General features: G+C 34.6%; 1 long non-coding RNA gene across 1 annotated transcript; it reads left to right on the forward strand.

Moving 5' to 3' along the window:
* The first annotated feature begins 852 nt into the window (after window positions 1–852).
* On the forward strand, window positions 853–2,693 carry LOC115928865. Its single transcript, XR_004066262.1, has 2 exons — window positions 853–908; window positions 2,383–2,693. It is a non-coding gene; the product is annotated as an uncharacterized LOC115928865 (long non-coding RNA).
* Window positions 2,694–17,792: the final 15,099 nt, after the last annotated feature.

Genomic DNA, 17,792 nt, shown 5'->3' on the forward strand with positions numbered 1-17,792 from the left:
GACTGTCTGAACTTGCCTTGCAACAGCTATCCGTATCGAACTTCGTGATTACCAAGTATTTTCAGCTTTTAAAAAAAAGCATGCGATGTTTAAAATAAGAGATAAATATTTATTTTGTCTTTAAAAAATTATATGATCGGTATATTGTAAAGAAGAATTTTTTAGAAAGCTGTTTTATTATTCTAAACATTCATATTTTTTGACCAGATTTATTCAACCTGCATAAATCAAATGGCGGCTGGAACGTTGTCATTCTATTTTTGCCCCAGTTTTTTTACTTTAGAGGCACGATAATGGCACTAAACATCGCCAATCATGGATGAAATAATGTCAAATGGAAGAATACCGATCTGAGCCGAGGTATGCATTAGTTAATTGATTTGATTGATAAAAAAGGTCACTTTTAAGGGACATACTGATGATAATAATCATGATATGCGCTTTTTATAGAGGCAAGTGACAAATCCTGCGAGCTGATTTCGGGACACCGGGTCCCGATAGGTGCAAGGCCGTCGGGACCCGGTTTATGAAAATCCCGACATGACTCAGGCCTAATCAAAACACGGCCTAAGTTTGATTTCCCAGTATATAGGTCAAAGGTCATAGCTCATTAAATATGCGAATCTGGTTTCTGAAAATTGATAACTTTAGTAATTTTGACGGATTTTAATCAATTTGATATGAAAGTACATGGCATCAAAACATGGCTAAGTTTGATTTCCCAGTATGTACCCTGCGAGGGGATGCTATGCTTTGCGTTGACTTGTTTTATTTATGTCATTTGCATTATGAATGAGGCTCATTATTTGTATTTATTGTAATATATTCATATTGGTATTTTATTAAATGTAATTTTTTGTTTTTTTTGTTTGTATTTTAGGTTACTGAGAGTTCAAGAGTTGCAGAAAGTAAGTTGATATGCTTAGAAAGGCTGAAGTCAAGTAGTTTTTAAATTAAAGCTATGACGGAATGAAACAGATCCGCATAATTGGGAACAATTGAATGCAGAATACGAAAGCTATGGCTTTTAGAAATTGTCTATATAACTTTTTGGACACTACCAAGTTACTTTTAATTATGTCAGTAAAGGTATAGACCAGTTTTGGAAACGCCCCCCTCTCAAAAAATGAAATGGTACCTTTTATTACCAATCATGTGAAAGAATATGTTTTGACTAATACCTGATGATACAAATTTTGATACTAATTGATATATTTGGTAAATTATATCTATCCGGAGTGGATAGATATCGCGCATGTGTCGCATAGTCCCATATACATCTTTCTGTGTACAGTGCTTGTAACTTTACCATGACTGGGTCAAATTTCTCATCATTTTGATGATCCACAACCTTTCAGTACACACCAATACTTACCGTATATGCTAGATGATCAACCTTTTGTGATCGATTCCACAACGTTTCCGAAAAAGTTTGTTTAAACACCTAGTGCAAATGATAGATGTATTTTGATTTTAGTCCAATGCAATACATATAGTACAGGTGACCTTGCCTAAGTCGAACTTGGATAAGTCAAAAATTGCTATGGTTGAACGTCTACACGTAGCCCATCCTGTTTTGTCCCATTATTTTATAACCCTCCTAAATCAAATTTGTCTAAGTCAAAGCTATTTTATGGGTCCCAAAAGATTTGAGTTAGGCCATTAATTTTTGTTTACATGTTTAGCGTCCCAATGCAATCGCATGACCAAACTGGTCTTTACTTTAAAGGTACTATGTCCCATTTGCAGGCCAACAAAATGAGAAGGCTACATTCGAACGGCATTTGAAAGATAATACTAATTTAGAAGTTCCCTAAAAAAAGGGGGGGGGGGGCTTGAAAATGTCTTTAAGTTGGAAAATAACGACTATTAGTTGTCGAATCGACTTAAGAACTATAGAGCCAGTAAGTAATGGTCTTATTTTCAGACCATTGTACCGAATGGTCGTACATTTTATGCTGCGCAAAGATTCAATCAGTTTAATTTTGGCCATTACAAGCAGAAGTGGGATATTGATGTTGACAAATGTTCATATACCCTTACAGCTCATTTTATGTACATGTATGTTATTACCAAAGAAGAAAAAAGCCAGTGAGTCACTCAATAGTGTCTGACAGGGAAGCTAGTATAGCAAGTAAACGGGTTTCTTTGCATAATATGAATATTAGGACACTGCTAATGTTTAAATTTGACAGATAGGACATACATGACATATTCATAATTTCTGCAAAGTTCTACATAATTTGATGTTGGCTGCAAAAGGGACCGACATAGTATCTTTAAGCATTGGATGAGGGCTCACTATTTGTATTTATTTGTGTAATATATTCATATTGGTATTTCATGAAATGCAATTGTTTTTTCTTTTCTTTTTTCTTTCAGGTTATTGACTGTTTTCAGAGTTGCAGAGAGTTGCAGAGAGTTGCAGAGAGTAAGTTGATCTGCTTAAGAAGGCTGAAGTCAAGTAGTTTTTAAATTAAAGCTACAATGGAATGAAACAGATCTGCATAATTGGGAACATAATTGAACGCGGAATAGGAAAGCTATGGCTTAATGAAATTTCTATATAACATTTTTGACACTTCCGTAGGTATGCAACATAATTTTGTGGACAATTCATAATACTCTTCCATTGGGTGTAGCCAAAATTTGAAGAGAATCCATAGTGAATTATGTAAGGAGTTGATAAAGAAGAAAAAGTTTTTTTCATTGAACACCTAGTGCAAACGTATAGATGTATTTTGATTTTAGTCCAATGCAAAACATATAGTACAGGTGACCTTGCCTAAGTCGAACTGGGATAAGTCAAAAATTGCTATGGTTGAATGTCTACACGTAGCCCATCCTGTTTTGTCCCATTATTTTATAACCCTCCTAAATCAAAATTTGTCTAAGTCAAAGCTATTTTATGGGTCCCAAAAGATTTGAGTTAGGCCATTAATTTTTGTTTACATGTTTAGCGTCCCAATGCAATCGCATGACCAAAACTGGTCTTTACCTTTAAAGGTACTATGTCCCATTTGCAGGCCAACAAATGAGGAGGTTACATTCCAACGGCATTTGAAAGATAATACTAATTTAGAACTTCCCTAAAAAAAGGGGGGGGGGGCTTGAAAATGTCTTTAAGTTGGAAAATAACAACTATTAGTTGTCGAATCGACTTAAGAACTATAGAGCCAGTAAGTAATGGTCTTATTTTCAGACCATTGTACCGAATGGTCGTACATTTTATGCTGCGCAAAGATTCAATCAGTTTAATTTTGGCCATTACAAGCAGAAGTGGGATATTGATGTTGACAAATGTTCATATACCCTTTACAGCTCATTTTATGTACATGTATGTTATTACCAAAGAAGAAAAAAGCCAGTGAGTCACTCAATAGTGTCTGACAGTGAAGCTAGTCTAGCAAGTAAACGGGTTTCTTTGCATAATATGAATATTAGGACACTGCTAATGTTTAAATTTGACAGATAGGACATACATGACATATTCATAATTTCTGCAAAGTTCTTCAGAATTTGATGTTGGCTGCAAAAGGGACATAGTATCTTTAAGCATTGGATGAGGGCTCACTATTTGTATTTGCGTTGCCATTTGAGGATCCCCATAGAAAGTACAACAAGTGTTTTCAAACTTTCATAACTCTCTTATTTTATAGCCGATTTTGATGAAACTTTTTTGAAATTGCTTCTCTCATATTACTCTTTCGTATGAGATGATTTTCTCCTTGGGTTTTGGTTTCCTTTTAGTTTTTGTGAGCAGATTTTTTACATTTAGGGTGTTTTATCACTATGACTATATGACTATGACTTTATTTTGGTCTCGGGATGCTCCACTGAGACTATCTTCTGGTTCCGCAAATCCCGGCTTGCCTTAATAGACCGCTGGCACCCGCGCCCGCACTAGTGGTGACGATAAATTGTGCACTGCATTTAATAGATGCACACAACACAGCGCTGTTGCAAAAGCGATAGTGGCTGGTCTTCTTACTTACGAAAATGCCAGATTACAAGTACTTAACATCTAAGCACACTTTCCAGCATCGCTCTAATTAAAGTAAGTATATTCTAGATTCTAATCTATAATCCATATTAATTCATAAACTTCATAATATGGTACAAACGAGCCCTTATCAGGGCTTTTCAATCATGTAAAAAGTGAATGGGGCTGGATCTGGCACATATCTATGTTGACTTAAAGGGGAAGTCTATTTTGAAGCAATAGTGATTTAATAATTAAGTCATTCTCATTTCAATAGATACGAGCTCCTTGATGATTTCTCAAGAATTGCCCAGACGTGTCTATTGAATTTAATTAATTTTTTTTTCTATTCCTTTCTGTCTTTTGCAGGACCGAGGGTGGTACACTCCAAAGAACTCTCCAAAGAACTCTCCAAAGAACTCTCCAAAGAACTCTCCAAAAACTCTCCAAAGAACTCTCCAAAGAACTCTCCAAAGAACTCTCCAAAGAACTCTCCAAAGAACTCTCCAAAGAACTTGAACTTGCACTTGAACTTACACTTGAACTTACACTTGAACTTGCACTTGAACTTGCACTTGAACTTACACTTGAACTTGCACTTGAACTATCTTGAACTATCTTGAACTATCTTGAACTATCTTGAACTATCTTGAACTATTTTGAACTATCTTGAACTATTTTGAACTAAAGAACTTCCAAAGAACTTGCACTTGAACTTGTATTTGAACTAGCACTTGAACTTGAACTATCTTGAACCTTGAATCTGAAACATACATACTGAATGAAACTTGAATCTGGAAATCTTGAATCGAATCAAAACTGGAACAGAATATTTCTAAAGATTGTATTGCCATTTTTAGAAGACATAATTATTGTCAATTATAAAGAAATTATTGGTAGTTTCTAGAAGGAATTAAAAGTAAACTGAAATAAAAAGAAGAACAATAGAGGGAAAGGAATCTAACTCTAATTCCTGGAACTTGATAAGACCATACTTACAGTTGAAAGCAGTAATATTGTAAATCTTGGGAAAGAAAAAAAAGAGGTATACATTTTAAAGAGTAAAGTAGATTGGAAAAGTAGTCGTTCAAGATAAATATTGGAAGTTTGAAGGACTGTATTGCCATTTTAGAAGACATAATTATTGTCAATTACAAAGAAATTATTAGCAGTTTCTAGAAGGAATTAAAAGTAAACTGCAATAATAAAAGAAGAATAATAGAGGAACAGGAATCTAATTCTAATTCCTGGAACTTGATAAGACCATAATTACAGTTGAAAGCAGTAATATTGTAAATCTTGGGAAAGAAAAAAAGAGGTATACATTTTAAAGAGTAAAGTAGATTGGAAAGTAGTCGTTGAAGATAATATTGGAAGTTTTAAGGACTGTATTTTAGAAGACAAAATTGCTGTCAATTAGAAAAAAAATCTGGGCAGTTTCTAGAAGGAATTAAAAGCAAAGTGAAATAAAAAGAAGAACAATAGAGAAAAAGCAATCTAATTCTAATTCCTAGAACTTGATAAGACCTCTATTAGAATTCAAAACAGTAGTATTAGTAATCTTGGGAAAGTAAAAAGAGCGTATACACAGCAAAGAATAAAGAAGATTGAACAAAATAGTGTGAAGAAGGCAATATTGCAAGTTTGAAAGACTGTATTGCCATTTTAGAAGACATAATTACTGTAAATTAGAAAGAAATATTTGGCAGTTTCTAAAAGGAATTAAAAACAAACTGAAATAAAAAGAAGAACAATAGCGAGAAAGCAATTTAATTCTAATTCCTAGAACTTGATAAGACCATAATCACACAAAATTTGTGTCAATATATAGAGTCCTAGAAAAGTGAGCGTTGTTGATTGTAAAGAGAAAAGGAAAGAAATCCTTCGATATATAGTGTTCAGAATTTTAAAAATAAAAGTAAGCTTGATTGTAGAGAGAGTAAGAAAGAAGATTGGGTCAGGATAAATATATAGTTTTAGAAATATAAGTGAGGTTGATTGATTTGAGAAAGAATAAGAAAGATATTTTGATCAGGATATAAAGTGAACCTGTTTGCAGAGAGAGAGTAACAAAGAAATTAGCAATTTGGGAACTTATATAGGCCTACAATACATTTAGGCTATTAATGACCTACTCATAATTTTAATAAAAACGCCATCTTGAGACAAAAACATTATAGCTCCTTAACACAGTACAAGCTAGTGTATATAAAGCTAGGCTATTGAAATACCATAGAGTTTAATATCAGTAAGGATTAGTTTTTCATAATTCACAATAGGAATATTTAAATAAAAGACTATTGGAGTAAGGAATATATACAGAACATTATATATCAAAGTTACAGAACCGTTAATTGTAGACTTGTAATTATTAACCAGAACTGTTGCAAGTATATAAGCAAAATTTACCATGATGGATACAATTGAATTTAAGAAAACACTTGATGAAATCATGAATATACTGACTAGTTGTGCATTGGTGACCAACCCAGATCTTAATGAATGCTGTATCTGTAACAATGAAATCAAAGAAAATGAAAGTGATGCAAGATGTGACTGTTGTAGTAAGCATTTTCATGTGACATGTATGGGATTCCCTGTGAAGACAGACTGAGTGACCTGACATTGATCTGGATTTGTTCATTTTGTGGCAATAACAACATGGCTCATCGCATGTTTGATCAAGTATGCATCCCTTCTCATTTCAATAGATACGAACTTCTTGGTGATCATGATGAACACTGTTACTTGGATTTGAACCAATCAAGGACCCTATCAAGTACGACCAACAAAAGAAAATGTGGCAGATCAAAGAAGAGGTATGGTAAAAAGGGAAAGAAAACCAATCGATTGAGAGGAACACAACATCATATAACTGACAGGCAAACAAATGAGTCTGATAGACATAATCCTTTGGCTATGGAAAATCCATCCCAAATAGAACACGAAGAGATGCAAAATGAAAAATTTGAGGATGACTGGGTAATTGTGAAATCAAGGAAGACGAAATGGGTGGAGAAACTAAAATCAAGAAAATTGTATCCCAAATCAATAGATGATCATCAAACAGACAGGAAAATCAGAAGAAAATCAGTGAATGGCAAAGTCTTAGAACCTGGTGTAACTTACATCGGCAAAGCAATGAAGACATTCTATGAAAGCCATAGCAGGAAAAAAAAGGAAGACCGAAAGAAAGTTGATTGTAAAGAAAAGAAGGTGAAATCCGAGAAAAAGATATCAGTGTTCAATCTTACACAGAAACTCTTTTAGGTTTATATGCCTACAGTGTGCAGTCCCCACATGCAATGAAGTTGTATAATGACATGTGTGTGCAAAGTGAAACGGCACAAACACGATCCTGGGCAGACATAGCAAGCAATTTGCCAACTCAATCTAGAACAGATACATGTGTTGATATCGATGTATGTACTTGTAATCTTTTTGAACAGATCAAGGATTTGCGAAAGTACAGAGTTCATGCTGGTGGCAAGAAAAAAGAAGCAAAGAACAAGAAAGGTCGAGCAAGGAACAAGAAAGGTCAGTCTTCCAAAGCCGGGAAAAAAGGCACTGATGGAAATCACTCTTCTGATAAATCAGAGATTAGATTTGACAAAGATGAAGGAATAGAATTAGCAGTAAAGAATGAGAAGCTGGATACAAAGAAATCTATGAATGCAAGTGACCAAGGACTTGATCCAAATACATGTAAAAATGATGAACACTCAGACCAGCATATTTGCAATATGAAAGACAACAAAGGTTCAGATGGAGTTGTGCAGGACGATTCAAAGAATAATCTGTTGAAATCAAATTTTGATGAAAATGGGGAAATTGAAACGGACGATGATAGTGGCAGTGATGTTCATATACCAGTGAAACGTTCGTGTGCAAGAAATTGTATAGAATCTGATAGTGATACAGACACAAGTCCTGGATGTGATTTATTCGATAGAAGTGTTTTACCACAACGCAATATGCCTTTGAATGTTTGTGATAGACCAAAAGATATGCCCATAAATGAACCAGTAGACAATGTCTGTGAATCGGTATTGGAAAATGATGATATGATGAAAAATGATTTTTCAGATGTTTCAGATGGTGTACAAGAAGATGCAGTGTATGACAATGACCTGAAGAATAGAAGCTTTGATACAGTAAAAGATGGTACAGACAATGATACTGATATGTCATTTAATGATCATGCTCATTCAAGGAATCCTTTAGAATCTTCTTCAGATTCAAATATCAAAGATGAAGACATTGAAAAGGCAATAGATGCTAATATGTACACATGTACTGATGAAACAGAAACAGAAGTTGAATTTGTAGCAGATCTTGGATTACGTGATAGACCAGATAAAGATTTCAAATTTGTACCCCTCCAGAATAATGACAAACAGAACATTTGTTCAAAACTGAATATCAGATATATAGGCAAAGGCTGTGATTCAAGGTTAGATAGAAATAGCTCTATTGGAGTTCCTTTACAGAGTAAACAAATTACTGGTGATGGCAATTGTTTCTTTCGTGCAATTTCCTATGTAATTTCTGGAACTGAGCGTAATCATGCAATTTTAAGAAATGCCACTGTGAAACATTTATTGCAAACCAAGGACATGTTTAGTAATACATTGAGGCAAGAATATAGAACAGTCAGAGAATATGTTTTGAAACGTAGAATAAAGGAAGACGGAACGTGGGCTACAGACACTGAAATTAGCGCTTTAGCAAATTTAATCGATACTGATATTTATTCATACAATGACCAAGTACCATGTTGGCAATTGTACTCTGCAAAGAAACCTGGAAGAATCAATATTGTTACATCTGATAAGGGAATTTATATACTGTACACAGGAAATGTTCATTTTAATGTTGTTGAATCTGTAGATTTTGTCAATTTCAATTCATTAGAACAGACAAGAACAACAAAGAGAACTTTGCCATGTCCATCAATTCAGGCTGATGTTAAAGTAAAGCATGTGTTCAAGAAGTGTAGATCCAAGTGTCAGATAGAGGAAGAAATTGATGAAGTAGTGGATAAGTCTCCTGAAACATTTCAAAACCATGTTGATCCAAAGGGAAAAAAACGTAGGCTCACGTTGGAAACTGGTACGATAAATCACGATGAGAGAAAAGGTACTGCAAATCTTTTTGACATGACATATGAACAGTGTGCAAGTAATCAGTCTAAATCAGTCGTTCACAACGAACGTAACACCAAGGACGAAACCCTTGAAAGTGATCACAAAGACAAATGCACGAGAGTTGATACACAAATAACGCTGGTTGCCCAAGGGACATTCAATCAAGGGGATACAAGATTTGGTGACTTAAGTGGAAAGCAGTGTGTTACCAATTCACTTTCTGCACTGTTGTATAGCAAGGTAAAAAATGCCAATGATTGGAAAAGTACAGATCTAGACAGGATTTTGAATAACGGTAATGAATTATATTGTTACATACGGCGATCCACTTCACTCGACAACCAATACTTATTGATATCTGATCTATTTGAATATTTGGATGCGTACAATGAATTGTTTAACATAGTATGCCGTGAACCAGTCACTGGATTGTTAGATGGAGATGAATTGATATTGGCCCAGTCTCTTTCGATGACATTGAAGCAAGCACTCGAAAAAGAACTCTGTACTGATTCTGATGCATGTTTTGTGACATTTGCTAGAAGTACTTTCATTGTATTATCTGGTCAAGATGGTTTTTTTATATTTGATTCACATTCCAGAAGCAGTCGAGGTTTCCTGATTTGTAACGGACACAGTGTTGTACTTCGTACTCAAAGCTGGCAAGGTGTGTACAAGCATTGCATGAGGTTAGCAAAATCAATGGGATGCCCCCTGCACACCGAATATGAAGTAACTAGTGTATGTGCTAAAGCAACTTCCGGTAAGAATGAAACCTTGAAAGGCTATCCACAGTTACAGGATTTTGTTTGTAATCCAATTCCTTCGTCAAATACACACAGTGAAAGTCAGTCTGGAAGCTCTGGATGTTCCATACATTGTGAAAGCTTTGATGAAGTTCAAATATTGGATGAGAGTGTTTCCCCACAAAAGATGATTGATAACCCAAATGTATTTCTCTTCCCTGAAAAAGCAAATGAAACGATCAGTCATGATGTACATTATAACGGTCAGGATTAAAACTGAAGAGTGTGACAATTACCTTAACGAAACTAAAAGAACCACCGCTGAATAAAAGTTGTCTTTTGAAAAGAAATGACTCTATCAAGACAGAATATGTAAATGAACAAAATGGAGATTTCAAAAATTGTACTAAATGCGGGAATGACTCTGATAGATTAAATTTAGTGAACAAAGTTCAGAATTCCAACTCTATCTTAAGCAGAAAACGAAAATTGAGTAACATTGAAAATGATGCAAAAGTCGATGTTGACCTTGGTAATGAAGTTCGAAAAACCAAATTGGTAAAAATGAATGAGAACGACAGCTTAAGAATTGATGCAAGCGAATGTGCTGATAGTAATGATGAATTAATAATAATTGGAGAAGTTCATGTTGGAAATGTAGACCATGGAAAGAAAAAACGTAAACACAGACAAAGTTCTAATCAAAGAAGGGAGCGCAGTAGACAGCTTATGAGAGAAAAACGAGCCTTGACCAAAGATGAAATAATTAAGAAAAAGGAAAAGTGTCTTCACAATGCGCAAATGAGGAAAATTAAATCGAAGAATAAATATCAAAATGATTTAACCTATAACATGGAAAAAATAAATGAAGTAAAACAAAGACAAAAAGAGAATTACAACACTAATTTATCACACAAAATAAAGCAAGGAGCTTATGTGAAACAAAGGCAAAAAGAAATGTATAAAGAGGATTCAAATTTCAGGAACATACAGCTAAATATTATGAAAACCAAATATCATTCTGATTTATGTTATAAAAAGAAAATTTTGTATAGAAATAAACAAAAATATTTGAGAAATGAAGGATTTAAAGAAAATGTTAAAACAGCTATGAGGACTAAAATGAAAAATAAATATTGGAACGATGAACTATTTAAACGAATGCACAAGAGTAGAATAAGAAGTAAATACCAGCATGATGAACTATTTAAACGAATGCACAAGAGTAGAATAAGAAGTAAATACCAGCATGATGAACTATTTAAACGAATGCACAAGAGTAGAATAAGAAGTAAATACCAGCATGATGAACTATTTAAACGAATTCACAAAAGCAAATTAAGAAGTAAATATTTGAACGATGAAAATTTTAAGGAAAAACAACAAGATATCATGAAAAAACAAATGAAGAAATTATATCACAACGATCAACAATTTAAACATACAAAAAAGGCAAATATGAAAACATTGTCCAAAATTAGATATAAAGGCAACGAATTTAAGGAAAAGAAATTGATGAGCTTAAAAATGAAATATAAAAGAATTGAAAAATATAGGCAAAATGTAATAAAACAAAATCGAAAAAGGTCTGTACTTCGAACGGTAAAATTGTCCGAGTTTGATATTGTACTTGAAGAATTTAGAAAGATAATTTCTCATGGCCCAGAATATGTGTGCTGTGTATGCTTAAAACTTCTCTTTGAGAACCAGGTATTGAAATGTAAAAAGAGTAATTATAAAATTCACACGTGCATAAGTGAAGAATATTTGCATGTTTGCAATTCAGAATGCCGGTCAAAATGTTTAATAGGCCAGTCAGCCAGATCGACACTTTGGATATGCTTTACCTGTCATAGAAAATTGCAAGCTGGAAAAGTACCTGCAGAAGCAAACATGAACAATTTACAACTACATGAAGTTCCAGAAGAACTTGCCAATCTGAACAATTTAGAACAGCATTTGATTGCATTGAATATCCCTTTCATGAAGTTAATGGCCTTGCCTAAAGGTGGTCAAAATGGAGTCCATGGCCCAGTCGTGTGCGTGCCTTCAAACACTTATGAAACAGTAGATATGTTGCCAAGACCACAGACTGAAGATCAATTGATCCGTGTTAAACTCAAACGAAAATTGTCGTACAAAAGCTATTATGAGTACAAATTTGTAGATAAATCTAACTTGCTCAATGCTCTGCAGTATTTAAAAGCAAATAATAAGTGGTATTTTGATGTTGCAGTAAATGATAAATGGGAAAACTCACTTGAACGAAATGAAAAAGATAATGAAAAGGAAGAAGCAGTGGAAATTGGTGGTAAAGCTCGTTTGGCAAAATATTGGAAGGAAATGGAAGAACAAATTGATTACATTTTGTCCAAAGACAAAAATGCTAATGAAAACATGCAAGACAACAGTAAACTACAACAAAAAATAGATGACAACAACACTGAAGACGATATGGAAGAACGCTTACGCGGTATTCAGTTAGACTCATGTCTCCAGCCGGTAGATATTGGACAGGAAATATTAGATCAGTATTTTGAAGACATAATATGTTGTGCTCCTTGTGAAGGAAGAAGCCCTGTATCAATTCTACAAGATGAAAGCAATGAGGCCAAATGTTTCCCAGTGTTATTTCCTAAAGGTCAACCAACATTCCATGATAGAAGAGATGAAAAAATAACATTAGGACGTTATCTGCATAACCGACTGATGCACGTGGACAATAGATTTGCTCAGAATACAGATTACATCTTTTATGCACAATATATTTATGAAATTCAACAGGTTATATCACAAGTTTCTATCGCTTTAAGGCAAAGTCCAAACAAAAAAGATGATTCGTCTTCAATAACTGCCTCAGATTTGAAAGATGCAGAGAAAGTTAAAAAAATACTAAAATCAGACAAGGGCTATAAATTTTTAAAGCAAATTCGTGGAACACCTCCATTCTGGCAAAAGACACAAAAAGATGTTCTCGCAATGGTACGACAGCTTGGAAAGCCGACATGGTTTGCTTCTTTCTCATCTGCCGATATGAGATGGCCAGAATTAATGAATACATTGCTTAGACAAAAAGGAGACACCAGGGAATCGAGTGAATTAGACTATACAGAAAAATGTAATCTTTTAAGATCAAATCCAGTAACAGTTGCCAGAATGTTTGATAAAAGATTTCACACTTTTATGAAGAGAGTTATTTTATCTCCCGCTGCACCGATTGGTAAAGTAGTTGATTCATTTTGGAGAGTAGAGTATCAAGCCCGTGGTTCCCCTCACATTCATGCCTTGTTCTGGGTTGAAAATGCTCCACAGTTGGGTATCGATAAAGATGATGATGTCGTACAATTTGTAGATAAATACATTTCTTGCCAGAAACCGGATGAAAAGGAAGATCGAGAACTACATGAAATAGTAAGCAAGGTCCAACAACACAGTAAGAAACATTCTAAATCTTGCACAAAAACGGGAAAAGCGTGTAGATTTAATTTCCCAAGACCACCATCTGAAAAAACATTCATTGTAACACCTGTTGAAGAGATTCCAGCTAAAGATTGTGGGAAAGTGCAAAATAAGGGAAAGGACAATGATCAAATTAAAGCTTCTACAAAGATTAAAGATGATGCAGAGAAATTGTTGAAGTCAGTTAAAGATGCATTATCCAATGGAATCGAGTACAACAGTGTAAACCATCTCTTTGAAAAGCTTGGCATTACACAAAATCAATTTGAGAATGCACATAATGAATTAGCATCACAACAAAGTATAATCATCAAAAGAGAAATACAAGATGTATGGGTGAATCAGTTTAATCCAAGTCTACTAAGAAGCTGGAATGCCAACATGGATTTGCAGTTTGTAACAAATGTATTTGCATGCGTGGCTTATATTGTATCCTACATGTCAAAAGCTGAACGAGAAATCGGAATGCTATTGAGTCATACACTATCAGAAATGAAAGAGGGAAATGAGAACGCAAAGGAAAGCATGAAAAAACTTGGCCAGGTGTACATGCAAAATCGTGAAGTGTCTGCTCAAGAAAGCGTCTATCGTGTTTGCAGTCTCAGATTGAAAGAATCTTCTAGGAAAGTGGAATTCATTCCTGTTGGACCCGACCCTGTCAGAATGAGTTTACCATTAAGCGTTATAAAGAGCAGACCAGATAACGATAATGATGATGATGAGAATGTTTGGATGCCTAGCAAGCTCGACAGATACAAAGCTCGACCTAAAAACGCAGAATTCAGTGATATGTGTCTTGCAACGTTTTGTTCTCAGTATAGAATCTTAACTGCATCCCAAACGCCAAGTACAAGAAGTAAAAATGTCTTTAAATTAGATAACGATCTGGGATATATTCAGAAGCGTACTCGTACGGGAGATGCAGTTGTAAGATATCCCCGATTCTCACCCATCATCTCACCCGAAAAATATTATTTGAGCATTTTGCAACTCTTTCTGCCATATTTTGAAGATGGACAATTAAAGCCCCCAACATTTGAAACACATGAAGAGTTCTACGAGACAGGTTCTGTGAAAATATGTGGACGTGAATTGGAGAAAGTCTGGTCAATTGTCTGTACTAACCGAAAGAAGTTTGAAATGAATGCCGATGCAATTGATCATGCACAGGAGCATCTTGACAAATTTGGTCCACACGAAGATGCATGGGGTCTTTTATGTCCGGAAAAGGAAGTAGAGCGACTTGAACATCCCAAAGAAAATGTAGATGTCGAAGATTGTGATGGAGATCTTGATATCCCAGATTTAAAGAATGAACCGAAAAAAGATGACTATAGCATTGAACTACGTTCAGTAAAAATTTCCAAACAAGATGGACATTCTTTGATGAGGTCTTTGAATGAGAAGCAACAGAGTGTTTTTTACAAAATACGACAGTGGTGTTTAGATAGAGTAAATGGAAAATCGGTCGAACCGTTTCATATGTTTCTAACTGGAGGTGCTGGTACTGGAAAGAGTCATTTGATCAAATGTCTTTACTATGAAGCAACACGTATACTAGCCCGAATGTTGCCACATCCTGATGATGTCTCAGTATTGAAAATGGCTCCAACCGGAGTAGCTGCATACAATATCAATGGCCATACTATACATAGTATTCTTTCTATTCCAATCAATGCACAAAGACTGTATCAACCTCTGAGTGATGAGAAAATAAGTGTCCTTCGAAATAAGCTGGCTGAATTGCAAATTTTAATCATAGATGAAGTATCAATGGTAAATCAAAAGTTGATGTCTTACATTCACGGCCGCCTACGACAAATAAAACAATCACGAGATCAAACTGCTTTTGCTGGTGTTTCAGTTATTGCTGTGGGAGACATGTATCAGTTACCTCCAGTCTTAGGAACTCCTTTATATAAAGACACACTCAATGGTGCATTGTGGAATGCTAATTTCAAGAAAGTAGAACTTGAAGACATTATGAGACAAAAAGACGATACCCAATTTGCTTTTCTCTTAAATAGATTACGTGTAAAACAAGGGGAAGAGATTCTCTGTGATGAAGACCTAGCAATGCTCAAGTCCTGTGAGACTGGTGAAGAATGTGAAAATGCTCTGCATATCTATGCATGTAACAATGAAGTAGATGCTTGGAACAAGAAATTATTGCATAAAAAATGTGGAGATGTGATATGCGTAAAAGCACAAGACATGGACAAAGATGTTAAAAAAGGAAATCAAATACGGGAAAAACCTTATACAAAGATGAAAACCCAGTTGCCTCCTTATCTGTGGATTGCAGTTAATGCTAGAGTGATGTTGCTCAAAAACATTGATGTTAGTAAAGGCCTGACAAATGGATGTTTCGGAAATGTAACAGAAATAATAACGGATCATACAAATTTGAATCCAGTTTGCATCAAAGTTAATTTTGAGAAGGCCGATATTGGTATTCATTCAATCGAAATGTCTCAAGAATCCAATGGTAAGAAATATGTGAGAAAACAATTTCCACTTAAGCTTGCTTATGCTTGCACAATTCATAAAGTACAAGGTTCGACATTAGACAAAGCTGTTGTATCATTAAAAAATGTATTTCAATCTGGACAGGCATATGTTGGGCTTAGTCGCGTTACTTCGTTATCTGGACTTGTGATAGAACATTTCGATCCTAAACGTATATATTGTAATCCAGAAATTAAAGAACGCATTGAGATTATGAAGCCGTTTATTGAGAATGAAACTTCCGAAGATATTCACGATTATAACTTTTCTTTGGTAATGCAAAATGTACAAGGATTAAAACAGCATTTTACTGATTTCAAATCCCAGTGCCAATTTGTGAATGTAGATTGTATTTGCTTGACCGAAACATGGATTAATGATGATGATCTCTGTGACGTTGTTTTAGATAACTTTCGATTTTATCATCAGCCACGACATCTGTCATACTGTAATTCTGGAGTTGGAAATGTACTCAAAGAACAATCGCACGGAGGTGTTGCAATGTATATCAAGAATACATATTCAAGTAGATTAGACATATCTGTCGACAACTTAGAGTTTATTGCAATTCTTGTCACCAAACCAGTTTCTGTTGTGATTTCAGTTGTTTATCGACCTCCATCATATAGTATCAAATCATTCTGTGAATCATTAGACAATTTGCTAGATGTATTACACAAAACAAGCATTAGGTGTATTGTGATGGGAGATTTTAATGAGGATTTGTTTAAAGGTTCTTTACAGGTAAACAAGCTAATGTGTAATAAAGGTTACAAACAGCATGTTGTTAATGCTACTACTGAGAAGGGAACATTGATAGATCATGTGTACAGCAAGGGACTAGATTTATTGGAAACAGAGGTCATCCCTACATATTATAGTTACCATGAAGCTGTTAAGATTGCTTTTTAATATTAGTAGTAAAATGAGAAGAATAAACAAGTAAATTTCTTAATTTTGTTGATAATTAAACATTTTCATTTATCATGTCTTCATTCTTGCAAAAACGAATATGAATATTATTCCTTCTTAAAAGGGTTGTCAATATTTTGTTGGCTTACCGTACACTTATCAATGATATCATCTGCCATGGACATCACATTGAAAGCAGGTTGTAAAGTTGGTAAAAACCCTTTTCTTAAGGTGATGAGTTAAAGGATTTATGTGTTGTCACTCCTTGCCTTTCAAACCTTAGTATCTTTAAACATCACTCACATCATGACATGTACATGTATTTCGAACTTATAGATCATATTTGAGAAATCTAAAACAATGGTGCACATTTAGAATACTGGATTGATAGGTGGATGGATAACAAGATCATACATCCATGCTTTTTCTTCCCAGATTAAGGATTGTCGACCTGATCCGTATATTGAAGTTGGAACATTCCATGAACCTTGCAAAGTGCTCATTTTTTGACTGGGTTGGAGGAGGAGACAAGGTACGTCACGGTGGAAACCATCACTCTGAAGAAGACACTCAAATCAGAGATCAAGCTTGAACGTGACAATGAGACATGCAAGTATTTAAGTAAAGAAGAGGTTGATATCATATTATATATGGAATATCAAAATGGGAAGGTTAATGATAATGAAAGAATACTAATATCGGGACCCAATGCTGGAATGTTATTCGCTGAAAGATGATTGTTTGGTAGTGATAATGCGTTTTAGTTGAGTAGGTTATTCACTATGATGTAAGTTGTTTGAGTTAATGAAAATTGGAGGGTTATACAGAGATGCCAACCAGTACGATTAAATCATATTTAGTATGATAATAAGAGTGAAATACGATCTTAAAATACAATTTTTCATCTTTTTTCCCCCCAAAAAACAAACACGGAATCGCATAGAAACATGTACGAGTAAACCCCTGCAACCCCAACAAAAACTGTGCTTTACAATTTTCTCATTAAATTTTAATGAAAGAGCAAACATATTTCTGAAA

This window comes from Strongylocentrotus purpuratus, unplaced genomic scaffold, assembly GCF_000002235.5.
Source record: "Strongylocentrotus purpuratus isolate Spur 01 unplaced genomic scaffold, Spur_5.0 spur5_scaffold_3, whole genome shotgun sequence".
Lineage (NCBI taxonomy): Eukaryota > Metazoa > Echinodermata > Echinoidea > Camarodonta > Strongylocentrotidae > Strongylocentrotus > Strongylocentrotus purpuratus.